The sequence below is a fragment of the Sarcophilus harrisii genome, chromosome 3 (genome assembly GCF_902635505.1).
Source record: "Sarcophilus harrisii chromosome 3, mSarHar1.11, whole genome shotgun sequence".
Lineage (NCBI taxonomy): Eukaryota > Metazoa > Chordata > Mammalia > Dasyuromorphia > Dasyuridae > Sarcophilus > Sarcophilus harrisii.
In genome coordinates, this window is record NC_045428.1 from 433,808,935 (window position 1) to 433,824,881 (window position 15,947).

Below are 15,947 nucleotides of genomic sequence, written 5' to 3' on the forward strand. Positions count from 1 at the left end.
AAGAGAATTCTGAATGCTAATGGCCATGTACACATGTCCATAAAATAAATCAGTTACTCACAATAGCCATAAGGGCAACTAGGTAATACAGTGAATAGAGCACCAGGCCGAGAGCAACGAAAAATTGAGTTCAAATTTGTCTTCCGACATTTGCTAGCCATGTGACCCTGGAAAAGGCACTTAACCCTGTTTGCCTCAGTTTCCTTATCTATAAAATGAGCTGAAGAAGAAAATGACAAACTACTCCAGTATTATATCTTTGCCAAGAAAATCCTAAATAGGATCACAAAAAGACAGACATGACTGAAATGACTTAATGACAACAAAAGCTGCATGGTATAATGGAAAAAGCTCTGGCTTGGAGTGAGAAGATAGAAGTCCCAGGTGTACCACTTACTTGCCAATGACTTTATCTTTAGCATTTACCCTTCTGAGTCTCAGTAAATAGATTTGTAAAATGGGGATAATGATACTTGTATCACTGCTGATAATAATGACAACTGACAACTAACATAGCAATTTGACATTTGCAAAGCATTTGACATACATTATTTCATTTGACACAGAGTTATCTTTAGAAAGTGTTTCATAAATCTTAAAGCCGTGTGAGTTATTCTCTTTCCCAGTTTGGCATTTGCAGATTCTTGCACCCAGTTGGTGTTATTTAGTCCTTCTTCAGTCATGTCTGACACTGCACCACCTTCCTGAATTTTTTTCAAGGGATTTGGCAGAGATTCTTAATGTATCATTAATTTACTTGTTTCCTTAATATTTTGAAAACTATATTCTGAAAAATTTTCCTTCAATATGATTGGTTTTCTTTGTAATCTTGTGTATTTTATGCATTTAAAAACATTATCCATAGACTTTACGAGACTGACAAAACAGTCCATGACATAATAAAGATTAAGAACCACTGGCTGATAACAAAAAATCTTAATTTCTTAATCTTTTTTGAAGGTAACTATATAATTTGTGACTTCAGCAATTATTTGGGTGTTGATTAGCCTTATTTGGATACTGCACCTGTTATTATAAACTACAAGTCTGACACATTTCCCAGCAATTACGCGCAAGATTCCCTAATCAAGAGAATTCCAACAAAGGGAAAATTACCTGATTGGAGCATATAACTACTGATTTAAAATACATGATTGGACTTGCAGTGAATTTAAACAAGCCATTTTATAATGATTAGAAGAGACTTAGGGAATCAAGAAACATTAGGTTGTTCCTGCTATATCATCAGCACAATCAAATAAAATGCAAAGTATTAGAAATCTGGTCTCAAAGGGCCAAAATGATGGGAACATCCCTTCAAATTCATGGAATTTAAAAAATAATTATTCTCACTGATCATATAACTTGATATTGAAACATAGCTCTTATATCTGGATTTTTAGAAAGTAACAGATCAGCTTAAATATAAGTTGAATTCAACTATTATATGTATGTGACCCACCAGTTCCACATTTGAAAGCCCTGGAAAAGCAGACTATTTTCAGGAATCTTTGAAAAAATAAGTATTTTTTTTTCTGCTGCTTCTTAGATATCCTTCAATTCTATTAGATATCTTAGACACCTTAACCTTAACTCAGCAACTCAGCTTATTGACCTCCTGGCTGTGTTTTTGTACAGGCTGTCCCCAATACCTGGAAATTATTCCCTCCTCACTTTTTCCTCATCTTAACTTATGCACTTTCTGTGAGAAAGCTTTACTGATTCCCAATGTTGCTAGAATGCTTTTTCTCCTCTGAAATTATGATGTATATAATTTTTCAAAATAAAATTAGATTTTTTAACAAGAATTTATTTTCTTTCTTTCCCACTTTTCTTCTTCTTTTTCACCATGTCCATCTGAAAGAATTAATGAATTAAACCCTTGTAACAAATATGCATCACCAAGCAAAATAACTACCCACTTGTCAAGCCCAAAAATGTATGTCTCATTTGATGTACTGTATTCATCACTTCTCTGTTAGAAAGTGGATAACATTCTCATCATTGGTCTTCTGGAATCATTGTTGGTCAATGTTTTGATCAGAATTCTTAAGTCTTTCAATATTATTTTTCTTTATAATGTTATTGTATAAATTTTCTACTGGTTCTATTTACTTCACTCTATATCAGTTCATACAAGTCTTCCCAGGTTTTCTGAAACTGTCCCTTGTTTTCATTTCTTAAAGTATTTATATTCATAAAGCATAATGTATTCAATTATTCCTCAATTGATGGGCAATCCCTTAGTTTTCAATGTATACACTTATGTGTTTTATTCTGCTACTAGAAGGTTAACTCTTTGAGGACAGAGACTATTTTTCATTTTGTCTTTGTATCCTTAGCATGTAGGGTGGTTTCTACCATCTAGCAGGTACTTAATAAATGGTCATTGGATTGGATTACAACATATCTCTATCTGAATTCATTGTCTCATACCATGGAGTAAATCCTTTAAAAATACTGCAGGTAGCATGATAAATGTGGAAATATGTTTAGAAGAATTGCACATGTTTAACCAATATTAAATTACTTGCTATCTAAGAGAGGGGGGAGAGAGAGAAGGAGAGAGAAAGAGGGAGAGAGAGGGAGAGAGAGAGAGAGGGATAGAGAGAGAGTAAGAGAGAGAGACACACACACACACACACAGAGAAAGAGAGAGAGAGAGAAAGAGAGAGAGAGACAGAGAGAGAAAGAGAGAGAAACAAGAACAAGAAGAAGAATAATTTGGAATACAAGGTTGTTTTGCAAGGGTGAATGTAGAAAACTATCTTTGCATATATTTTGAAAAATAAAAGACTATTATTATAAAAAAGAAAGAAAGAAAGAAATGATCAGCACACTGATTTCAGAAAGGCCTGGACAGACTTACACGAACTGATGTAAGTGAAGTGAGTAGAACCAAGATACAGCAACAACAAGATTATGTGATGATCAACTATGATCAACTTATCTCTTTTCTACAAGGTGATTCAGGCCAATTCCAATAGACTTGTCATGGAGAAAGCCATCTGCATCCAAAGAGAAGACAATGGAGACTGAATATGGAATATAACATAGTATTGGTTGTTATTGCTGTTTGTCTCCTTGGTTTTTTTCTTCCTTTCTCATTTTTTTCCTGTTTTGATTTGTTTTTCCTTATGCAATTTGATATATATGCAAAAAAATGTTTAGAAAAATTGCACATATTTAACCTATATTGGATTACTTGTTATCTGGGGGGAGGGAGAAAAATTTGGAACACAAAGTTTTGCAAGAATAAATGTTGAAAACTATCTTTGCACATATTTTAAAAAATAAAAAGCTATTATTATTTTTAAAAATAAGGTTTTGTCTTCTACAAGGGAAAAAAACTGCAGCTTAGACTTGGTGACATCTGTCTCTTCCTTCACATTCTCAGTTATATTTTCTGTCCCATTGCCTTTCTGAATGGACTCCCAAAAACTCAAATTCAAGAGGCCTTATTCAAACTGTCTGCAGCAGAAGTTGGAGGTTATGACACTCAATTACTATCATTGAGCAGGTGAGACAACAAAACAGTGGTTATCTATTCTACATTTTTCTGATCTCTTTATTTTAAAGGAAATGAACATAAAATTATATTTCAATTAGGCTTTGCAAAAGTGCTATTCTTGGTCAGATTTTTGGTTCTGAAAATGTAGACAATGCAGCCATTAATTATGAAGCACTGACTCACAAGATCAAAACATTTCAGAGCTTCCAGTGAAGCTTAGGGGGTACTTTGGCAATGTGTCAGAACTGGCATTACATCTTCATTTCTTCAGTCTAGTGTAAGATTTCATGTGGTACATAAAATGACCCTCTTTTTAACTCTCAAAATGGAGTAATAATCTCCAGATTTGGTTATGCTGTCTGTAATGTGCTAAAGCTATACAACTGATTGTTAGGGAAAGATGACAATAAAGTGTGAAATTCCTGAAGTGATTGATGGTTGCTACTTAGGTGAGTTGTTTGTGCATTTTCCTGAGGTGAGGTAGCTGGAATAGCCTACCCTGAGGTCTGGTGCCCAAGAAAAGGAGAGGAAATTAATGTTTTCTTCCTTCTCCTTTCTTCTGCAAAGGCACAGGCTTGTGACTATGAATACCAAACTCAGCTTTCTGCTCTCAGCTTTCTAGGCCCTAGCAACTATTGTAGTTTCTCTTTGATTTAGGTGGGATATATGTCTCTGTACATTTTCAGGTCATGTGTTGGCTTAATAGGGTGGGTCAGTTTAAATCACAGGTATCATGGAAGGCACAGTGGATGGAGTGCTGGGTCTGTAGTCAGGAAAACTTGAGTTTATATCTAGCTTCACATATATGGTAATCACTTAATTTGGTTGCCTCAGTTTCCTCAATTATAAAATGAGAATAATAAGAACCTACCACCTAAATTTATTGTGAGGATCAAATTGACTGGGGTGAGGGGTGGTGAGGGTGGTGAAACTGTGTCCCCTTGAATCTGTACCCTTGAATGGGTAGAGAATGTGATGAGGTTGTCCATTTGGATTGGACTCCTGGAAGGTCCAATATAAGTTTTCCAGGGCCACCATCATATCCCAACATTCACTCCAGCTTTTCTGGACACCTTCATTGTTCAACAGCCTGCAGATCATCCTGTATATTGCTCAAAGTCTCTTCCTGGATGCCCTCATAACCTGGATATTAAGGTGGGTCCACATATTCTATCACTCTGAAATTGTGTCCCCTTTGATCTGTAAAAGAAGGGAGATTTGGGGTCTCTGACTCTAAAAAGTCTAAAAGAAGCATACTTTCCAGACAAACTTATTCTAAGATAGAATATTCATTCAACTTCATTCAACTGTAGATCTCAGGCAAAGTGATCAGGACCATTGATCGATTGGGTAGCTGGATCTTCAGGAATTTCATTCAATTGGAGATCTGGGCCTGATATTGAGTGGCTTGAAACTCCAAAATAAGTATCTAGGCATGAAGGCATTGGCTCTCTTTTCAACTGGAAGCCTTAGCCTCAGACTGTTATAAAGGACAATTCTAAACTCATATCTTTGCAGAAGTCTGAAATAGGAATTATGCTTTGCCAAGGGACCCCTCCTCTTGGCACAGCTGCCTGCCAGGTCTCCTACCCATTGTGAAGAGACCTTCTCAGTGACAACCTTTGTTATTTCTCTGCCAGGACCTTGCCACACAGAAGTCTGTCTCTCTAGCAAAGCTGGCTTCTCAGTCAACAATAAACTTCCCTTTTGCCATTCAAACTTTTCAGGTTTGTGAATTCTTTTCACATTGGACCTGCACCTCTGATCAAAGAGGGGATTCTCACATCAATTCTCTACCACTAGAACATCAAAAAAAATGACATAGCACCTTACAAATATATTTACATATAGTGCCTTAAATATACATATGTATATGTTTATATTATATGTGTATATATAGACATACTATATGTAGATATATAGCTAGATATATGTATGTGTGTATAGTTTGTTGTTGTCTTTCATTCTCAAAGAGAATCAAAGTGACATCACTATGTTACAATGTATTTAACTGGCTGATCACACCACTGTGAGTTCGGAATGCTCTACCACAGTTTGGGTTCAAATATGTATATATCTATGTGTGTGTGTGTGTGTGTGTGTGTGTGTGTGTGTATAGACATATAAAATTTTGTATTTATAGTATATACTATATTTTGTATATGTATATATAATTTATTAGCTGTTATTATTAATTAGGAACTTGATCTCACACATATACTGGCTATATGTCCTCAGGCTAGTCCTTCAAGGTTTCTGCCTTAGGTAACTTAGCATAATGCTCTGCACATAGTAGGTACTTAATTTTTTTTTTTCCTTTCCCTGTCTCCTGCTCACTCTAGCATACACACTGTATGGTAGACCCCTATACTAGGTCTTATGTCTATAGTGCCTAGATAGGACCTAGGCACTAGGTAGAGATTATTGGCTAATTCCATCCTGCTTCAATATTCATGGAGAGAGGAAATGGCCTTCATTGTGCAGCACTAACTGAAGGGGGGGGTGGGGGGGAGAGAGAAGATGCAATGAGGAAAATGTATGCTAGATTGAGTGATTATTTAAGAAAGCAATCAAAGTCATTGTACTCGGACTAACTTCTCACTATAAAAATCAATAAAATAAAACCTCTTTGAAAAAGCAATTCAAGAGTTTCATTCTCCTCAATAAAGAGTAGAGTTTTCCAGCATTAAGCAGGTGTTTTGGGGTTTTTTAGAAAGAGAATAGAGAACAGACAATTCATTTGCATGATCTCTAGCAGTCCTGTTGCAACAAAGCCAGACAGAGATACATGTTTAAACGGTTCCCATGGAAACCAGAAAGCCTGGATCTACCCCAAGGTCTGAATGAAGGATGATGAAAAGTTTTAGCAATCTCCATGGAAACCTAAAGCAGATTCAAAGTGTTGTCTGGTTTCCTTGAACATACCGACTAGCAGGTAACTCTTAAAAATGACCAGTTGGCTTATGCAGACACTCTCATACTGTAATTTAGCTGTAGGCAGGACAGGGGTCTGGAGACACATCACTTCAACTCCCAAAGCTGTATTTACAGCCAAAAGACATCTGTGATTGAACTGGAGTTAGAGCTGGGCTTTTCCCAATTTAGACTTCATCTCCTGTTTCATGTTCCTGATTGTGGGTCCTCCTCTTCAGCTCCCTTTTTTTAACCTCTTTGCCATCTTTTTTCTCCCTCACAGTTTTTATGCTACTGACCTCACTTAACATCACATTGCTCAATAGAAAGAGCCCTGAATTTCGGAATCCAAGGGGCTGGATTTGAATCCTAGTTCTGTCACTTTGGGCACTTTCTGAGCCTTGAGTTCTTCAAAACTTCACTTTCTTCATCTGTAAAATGAGGGGATTGGACCAGATGAATTCCATGTCTTAACATAGGATTTTGTAACACTGATTCTAGAATTTGCCCTGGGTAATGATGGCCTAAACCTCTAAACCCTGTGAACTTCAGAACTTATTTTACATCTCTACATATTCTCTATTTGCAAATTATGAAACTAATTTGCCTCCTATTTACCTGAAGTAAGCATGATTCTGCTCACAAAGAATTAGTGATTTGACAGCAGTGATTCTAAAACTAGGAGTTTGGAGGAACATGGAAGAACACCAGGAAGTGGTGGAGACTAGAGGACATGTTTTGAGTCATTTCAGTCATATCCAACTCTCTATGATTTCAGTTAGGGTTTTCATGGCAGAGATTCTGAATATTTTGTCATTTCTTTCTTCTGCTTATTTTACAGGTGAGGAAACTGAGGCAAGCAGGATTAAATGATTTGCTCTGGGTCATATGGTAGTAAGTGTCTGAGACTGAATTTGAACTCAGGTCTCTATCCTCTGCATCTCCTAGTTGCCCCAAGGTCATAGGATTACAGAGTTAGGACTGGAGGTCATGTAATCCAACCCCTCATTTTACAGATGAGGAAAACATAATAGAGAAAAAGTTGTTTGTCAGAAGTCCTACAATATTCAGTGGCAAAGCTAGGATTAGAACTCACATCATTGGATCCAAATCTGGTAGATTTTATTCTACTCCAGAATAGTTTGTAGCAAGTTCTATGAATGGAATAAACAAGCTTCCTTTGCTTGTCACACATTATGATCCAGCTAAACTGAATTTCTCTCCATACCTCAGAAATCCATTCTCCATCTCTCACCTTTTCACTGGTAATCCATCTTCTGTTCCTGGAATGCTCTCATTCCTCCCTTCTGCCTCACAGAATTCCTTTCTTTCCTCAAGATTCAGCTGAAACATCTCCTTCTACAACTTTCAGGTCTTTCCAACTATTAGTGCTCCCTTAATTTTATAACTATTTTGTATGAGCTTAAGTTTATTCCATATATACTTAATGTACTTGTTTCCTCTGTTGGAACATAAGCCCCTTGAAAGTAGGAGTTGTATCATTCTTTGTAACTCCAGCATCTAGCACAGTGCTTGCGTTCATATTAGATGCTTAGTAAAGTCTTGTTGATTGATTAACTTATTGAATCTTCTTCTCTTTTCCTCTCTTGCTATTCACTTTTTCAAGCCTTTAAGTTGCCTTTGCTGCCAAAAGGTGATCAGGAGCCATGGAAGTACATGCCTATCTTGGGAAGGTAATTTCCATAAGAACTTAGTTTTCTCTCTTTGTACATGTTGAATAATGATATGGGGTATGAGGAGCTTAGTGAACCCTTGGGGTTTAAAAGGACATTAGAAGGACTAAATTTGAGAATCAGGACTACAGGAAGCTTCTGAAAATCCTCTTCAGTCTAGTGATCACCTATCTTACATGAAAGTGAATAATTATTTTAATTTATAAAGAGCTAAATCCTAAGAGAGATGATCAGTTATTAAGATTATTGGTCATAGTTCAGAATGCATCATTTGGGTGCCAGAAAGATCCTCAAATATCCTTGTTTCTTCATAAAATCCATGGGGAGAACTTGGTATAATCCAAATGGCAACACATTTTGTCATATTTTAAACTAAATAGACTGGATAATTAGTGCTGAATTTAAGCTTCCTGGGATTCATAACCATTGTAGTTCTAGAAAAATACAATTTCCTAGTTCTGAGAAAGGCTTATGAAAATTCTCAAGAAGCTTCGTAATCACCTCACATCTCCTCCCAAACATTTTGTTGATTTAAATGTGAGTGAATCAGAAATGTACAATATGAAAAATGAAACTTCCTTGAAAAGATAACATGAGCTTAAGGATTTAGAATCATAGAATTGAAGGCATGGGAAAAGATCAAATCAGTTAGTAAATTGACAAGTATTTATTAAAAGTCTGCTATGTTCTGGGTACTGTGCTTAAGCAGTGAACCCTAAAGCATATCTCTAAAGAGATAAAATTAAGTAGACTTGACCACTTTGCACTAATATTTGCAAAGTAGAATGAATTCCAACATAGTCCCTTAGAGGCTAACTGTCCCCTCCATGATGTTCAATGATATATGGGAGGCTGGCTTTGGGAAAAGTATGGGAAGTGTAGGGATCCAATGCTTGTAATTAGATTAAGAATGCCTATGCATTGATTGTTACAAATGGCATTCATTTTTTTCTGCAAATGGGGTAGAAGTATAGAGTGATGGTTGGAAGGCTAAAGAGGAATGGAAGTAAGCTGCCAAAAGGAAAAAAGAAAGAAGAGAGTATCATTGAGACATCTTTTAAAAATGTAGGGAAAATAACAGAAGGAAGCCCAGAAAGAATACACAAAAAAAGAATGTACAGAAGTACATTTTGAAATGTACTTATTGAACATATATATATGTATGTATGTATATATAAAAGCAAGTTGTACAAAATAAGAGACCTGAAATTTGTATAATTCTCATTTTCTATTCTACTAAATATATGGAAATATCCATTTTATTTAGTGCTAGTTAAATTCAGAATAAAAAAGAAAAATAATTTTAAAAATTAAAGAAAAGAAAAATCTGCAAAGTTTTCCTGGAAAGGTCATCAGAAAGTATATAAGGTGCATTGTTGTTAACATGGTAATTCCAAAAGCATGTTGGCATTTAATCAACTGCCAAGTCAGAATTTCAGCTTTGAGAACCACCATGTTCCATGTTCATAAAATGACAAAAAAATGAAACCAAAGGAAACCAGCACCAGAAGCTTCTGTAGTCCCTCAGTTGCTTTTTAGAGGTAGGGAGGTAGCTCAATGGATGAACCAGAGCCAGAAAGACCTGAGTTCAAATGTGGTCTCAGACACTTAATAGCTGCATGATCCTATGCAAGTCACTTAACCTCTGTTTCCCTCAAATCACTAGAGAAGAAAACAGCCGACTACTCCAGTGTCTTTGCCAAGAAAATCCCAATGAGAAAAAAGATTGACACTTTCCATTGAGGAAAAATGGAAGAGGGTTTTTTTTTTTTTTTTAATGACTCTATAACTGGGGTGAGGTGGGAGGAAGTAGGGGAAGAGAGGACATTTGTGAAAGAGTATTCAGACAGTGACCAATACACTCTTAAAAGATTTTGAGGTGTTCCCAAATCTCTCTCTCCCCACTTAGTCTAGTATTTGAAGTCCTTAGCTTTTCACACTCTGGCTCTCTTATTAGTTAAGTCAAGTTAATCCCATCACCTTTTTCTTGTTTTTTCTTGATAATATTGTAAAGATAACTAGAGTCAGAATCATAAGCTCAGTAAAGAAGTAAACAAATGTATTACTTTGTGCCAGGCACTGTACTAAGTGCTTTACAAATATCTCATTTGATCTCTATCACAATCATAAGAGGTAAATGTGGTTCCATTTTGCAGAGAAAACTGGAAAGGTTAAATTATTTGCCTAGAGTTATACAGCTAGTATGTATCTAAGACCATATTTGAACTTAGGTCTTAAGCCCAGTGCTGTATTTATTACACTATATAGCTGTCTCTATTCAAGAGCCTACTTAATCTGTTGTTGTTGTTAAATCTTTTCAATTGTGCCCGACTTTTAATCACCTTATATGTTTTCTTAGCAAAGATACTAAAATGGTTTATCATTTCCTCCTGCAGCTCATTTTATATAAGGAGAAACTGAAGCAAACAGGAGTAAGTCACTTGCCCAGGTTTATGCAGCTAGTAAGAAGAGTCTGGAACTAGATGTAAATTCAGGTCTTCCAGACTCTATTATGCCACTTAGCTGCCACTTAATCTTTCTAGCCTGAGACTAATCTTCACTAGTAATCACCTTTAGGATAGTTATTCTATTGCTTCTGGACCCCCATATATTGACACAGGCTAACAAATCGATCCATATTCTCCACAAGGACTCCCTGTTCCAGAAACACAAAAACAAAGTCTATTTCCCTTTCTCCATTTCCAGAGAATCTGATCCACCTAGGAATCTGACAACAGCTCCCACACTATAGAAACAGAATCTCCCATAATATGTAGTTAGGTGTACACTGACGTGCTTTATCTGGATTATTGCAGAAAAGGATACCAATGTGATTTCATAGTCAGTAATTCCTTTCAGTAAACTGATAAGCATCTGTCCAGATCCCTTGTGTCAAAGGAATTTTGAGACCTGTTAATCTAGCCCTGAACAGTGAAGATGAAAGCTAATGATAATAGTTATCATTGCTGAAATTTATATAACACTTTGGGCATTTTCCACATCATTTCATCCCTATAAGAGCCTTAGTATGTTAAGTACTATAAGTATTTTAAGCATGAGAGAATTGAGTTTCAGAAAGGTTAAATGATTTACCTACAGCCATAAGGTTAGAAGTCCAGGAGGCAGTATTTAAAATCAAATCCCTCCAGGCTTCAAGTTAGGTTTCTAGGTTTCTGGTTTCTAGGTTTCTGACTTCATCATACTACACTAAAGACAGATAAAGAAAGCATGTATTATCCCCAAAATTGAGTGATCCAAAGATGACAGTATTTTCAGGTCTCATTAGTATTTTTTTCTTACAAATAATAACAAATGCTCAACAAAGTTGCACTGGATTCTAACCAGGCACAAAGGCTCCTAAGCTATGGTAATTTGGAAATAGAAGAGCAGTGGTTATTATTGGCACATGAAACATTATACTAGACTGAATAAATGAAGATGTCACATGTCACTGCTGAAAATTTACCAACTGCTGCCCCAGGATCAAGTTCTAAAACTTCCTGGCAACTCTAAAATTTGTCTTGATCTTGTGAGCAGCCTAGTGTAACTAAAAGCTTTGGTGACCATATTTTCTAGACCAGAATATACTTTTACAAAGCCTCATTACAAGTATAATTTTTTTCCTTGAAATTGGCATGATATTCAAAAATTTGAGTTCAAACTGATCTACTGTTTGTAAATTTATTTTATTTTATTTTATTTTTGCAAGACACATGGGGTTGAATGACTTACTCAGGGTCACACAGTAAAAGTTAAGTGTCTAAGGCTACATTTGAACTCAAGTCCTCCTGACTTCAGGGCTAGTGTTCTATCTACTGCATCATCTAGCTGCCCCTTTGCAAGTTATTTTTTAAAAGCATTTGACTCAGTAGAACAAAATACAGCCTTAAGGCTCCCCTCCAACATATGTCTACACATATATTAAAATTATACAAGATTATTAGCTGCAAGAAAACATTTATTTAATAATTTTCTATTCAACAAAATAAGTGAGGCATAGGAAGAATTATACTTGTCCAAGGTATTTGATACTGTCACAGAGGGCATTCAGCATGGAATCCAGATTGCCAATGAAAGTGAGGTTCTCCACATGCTCATGTCTTGGGATGATTTTATACTGATTGTACTACCCTGCAAAACACTGAGGAACTACTTAATTGAGATCCATAATCAATCAACAGTTTGATATAACAATCTATACAAGAAAAATAAGGTGATTGAAGAATGCACTCTATTTCCACTATCACATGCAATTAAATAGACCATCCAACTGAATTAATCCATTAACATCTTGGACAGGTGCCCCAAAAGACAATAAACTGGTACCAGAATTGGTTAGAAAAAAGACCTGGCTGAAATGGATATAAGATATTTTATAGTTCTTTTACTGATCTCCAGGTTTGTTGAGGGTTTTTTTTTCTGATACAAAGATACATATTTTTGTCATCATGACTTTTCTTAGCTTCAGGCATTCTTTCTGCCTTTCTCTCCATGCCTGGGATGCTCTCCCTCCTTCACTCCAATTACTGAATTTCCTGACTTCCTTTAAATCCCAACTAAAAATCTCATCTTCTATAGAAAGCCTTTCTCAACCTCTTTTAATTCTTTTAATTCTAATCTTCTCTTTGTTAATGATTTCCTATTTACCTGAATATAATTTGTATTGTATATATTTGTTTGCATGTTGTATCTTCCCCTGGATTATAAATTTCTTAAAAGCAGAGATTGTCATTTAGTTGCCTCTTTTCTATCTCTAGCTTAGCACACAATAGGCACTTGATAAATGTTTATTGATTGGTTGAAGTCCATTGATGCATAAGTGTTCTTCTATTGGTGTTATGTCATTGCAAATCATAGAATATAATGTCCTTGTGGTTTTCTGGAGGTCTTGGGGCAGCCTTTGTTTCAGCCAAGTAATCACCATAAGAATAGGCAAAGATAAAGTCCAAATTCTTTATTGTCTTCTTGCCTGCAGGGCCTCTGCTTAGTCTCAATGGAGGAAATGCAGGAGGCCAGCCACCACGGTGATGTGAGACTGAGTGAATCTGTCTCCTTAGCTCTGAGAGCTTGAGCTCCCACCTCCAGCCCTCTGTCTTCTCTGGCTCTGACCATGGCTGAGTTTGTCCCACTTTATATGCTCTATTTTAATTACATCATTGTAGGTGTGAATCTTATGAAACTATATTAAATACTAAATACATGTACTGAACTAGAGAACTATTAATCACCATGCTAAACTAGATAACCATTGTATTATCAATTCCACTGAGTTAACACCTTGTAAGAATCCTTGTTTTAAGTACAGAATTCTGGCCCATAACAATACCACAAAATCTGAAGATTCAAAAATTTCAGGTGACCCCAATAGCAATGAACATCTGTCACATGAAAGAAGAACGAGACTTATTTGCTCTACTTGACTCCATGTGAAAGAATCAATAAAAATAGGTAAAGGTTACAGAAAAGCTGATTTTTTAAAATTAAATTTAAAATTTTCAATGAATATAAAAATTTTTCTCCTTCACCCTCTCCTCACCATCATTAATAAAAATAAAAATAAAATCCCTGTAATAAATATGCATAATAAAGCAAAACAGATTTCTGCACTGGTCATGTTCAAAAACTCTGTGTCTTTATTCTGCTCCTTGAAATCATGATCTCTCTGTCAGGAGGCAGTTAGCATGCTTCATCACTGACCTTCAGATGCACAAATTTGGGTTCAATATGATGAAAAACTCCTTAAAGGATGAAGTGACTTAGAGATAGTGCTGTTCTTATGGAGCTCACACTAGTTTCCAAGTTTGTGGTGAAGGAGGTTGGTGTAGAGGTGAATCATTATGGGGAAAAAATAGAATGAAATAATGATAGTTCATCCTTAAAAAGAAGAAAAAGGTCTGAGACGTCTCTATGCAATCAATCCATAAGTCTATCCTCCTCCCTAGGGACTGAAGGACTGAAGTTCACCATCTGGCATCAACCACCTCTGCCTGCTGTTCTTGTACAGCCCTCAAGCTGCATGTTACCCTTTTGTACCCTATGTTCTCTTTCAGGGTCATTCTTGATGTTCATTTTAACCAGATGACATCTGCATAACATTATTGTATAAGAAGCAAAGGGATTGGGGATGAGGGGGCTGAAGGAGAATGTTATCATTTAGCCTGGGCTCTTTATCTCCCTAGTGATGGCCTTGGGTGCAGGAAGAGGACTTAGAAGGGATGGTTGGGTAGCAGCTGTTTTTCCATTAAAAGTTACCCATTTCCTAGAAAATTACTAGGCATTTCTATTTCTAGGCAGAATATCATGACAACAGTGCTCTATTAGAATCAGATACACACTGGCAGATCTGAGAACTCATCCATGGGTTTGGCCAAATGTTCCTTTAGGCCAAAATATCATAATAGTTCATTCTCTAGTTTATTAGCAATTGGCAAATTTTTAAACTTCTGAGGGGAGATACTCCTGCTTATCTATGGGAACAACCAATGCTAGAAGCCCTTTGATTATTTACACTAGGGTTTGCTGACCCATCAAAATCTCTCTACCCATTGGAATAAAGAAAAAACTGTGACCTTGGGTATCAGTATTGTGATGAAATTATTTTTTTAAAAACGTTGTGTTTTCCAAGTTCATACCAGAAGACAAACAGAATTCAGTTCAGAATTAATTAATTATTTACTATATTAGTCTTCTCTATGCTGGGCACTGAGGATCCAAAAGCAAATATTAAACAGTACCTGAGAAAGAAGGAAGGAAAGAGGTAAGGAAGAATGGGTAAAAGAAAAGAAGAAAGGAAGGAAAGAAAAAAGGAAGAAGCAGGGAAGGAAGAAATAAGGGAGGGAAGGGAGGGAGAGAGGGAAAGAAGAAGGGAGGAAGGGAGGAACGGAGGAAGGAAGGAATGAAGGAAGGAAGGAAGGACGGAAGGAAGGAAGGAAGGGAGGAAGGGACGGAGGAAAGGAGAGAAGGAAGAAGAGAGAAAGGAAGGAAGGAAAGAAGAAGAAGAGAGGGAAGAAGGAAGGAAAGAAACATTTTTAAGGATACATTTTGTTCTGAGAAGAATACTAAGCACTTAAAAAATTTTTTTTTTCATTTGATCTTCACAACAATCTTAGGAGAAAGATAGGTTCTATTATTATTATCCATATTTTATAATTAAGAAAACTGAGACAGACAAAGTCTTGCCCATAATCACACAGCTAGTAAGTGTCTGAAGCTGGGCATGAATTCAAATCTTCCTGATTTTGAAGCCAGTGTTCTACCCATGTGCCACCTAATTATAAATATAGTTGATATCACTTGAAATAATACATATAAAGATATATTTTGTTCTATCACTATAACAAGATTATTAAGAAGAAACTGGGAATTGATAGCAAAATACATCTCCTTTCTCTCAAAAGAGAGAGGGGAGACTATTAGGGTAGAATATTATCAGATTCAGTCATAGTATCAGGTAATTTTGCTTAAATGCTTTCTTTTTTGTTATAAGAGAGCATTGAATTCTGAGGATGAGAGATTCCAACTTCCAAAGATGTGGTACCCCATTGAATGGGGAATGACCAAACACATCTTGTAAGTTACTTATAATGAATAAGAAAAAATGAACATAAAGAATTCAGAAAACCTTGCAAAGACTTACATGAATTGTTACAGATTAAAGTGAGTGGAATTAGGAATAGTATTCCTGACTACAACATAAATTAGACAAACAAAAAAATCAGCTCAAGATTCTCTAATCATAGTAACCAAACATGTACCTGAAGAAAAGATGAAAAAATATGACATTCCTTTCCTTCTTTACAAAAATGGGCGACTATAGGTGTGGAACATAA

At 36.0% G+C, this 15,947-nt stretch overlaps 1 protein-coding gene across 1 annotated transcript in view; it reads right to left on the reverse strand.

The window, feature by feature from the left end:
- LOC100934862 (WD repeat-containing protein 64-like) overlaps nt 1-15,947 on the reverse strand; it is a 190,491-nt gene that overhangs the window by 69,461 nt on the left and 105,083 nt on the right. The gene's annotated exons all lie outside the window — the stretch shown is intronic.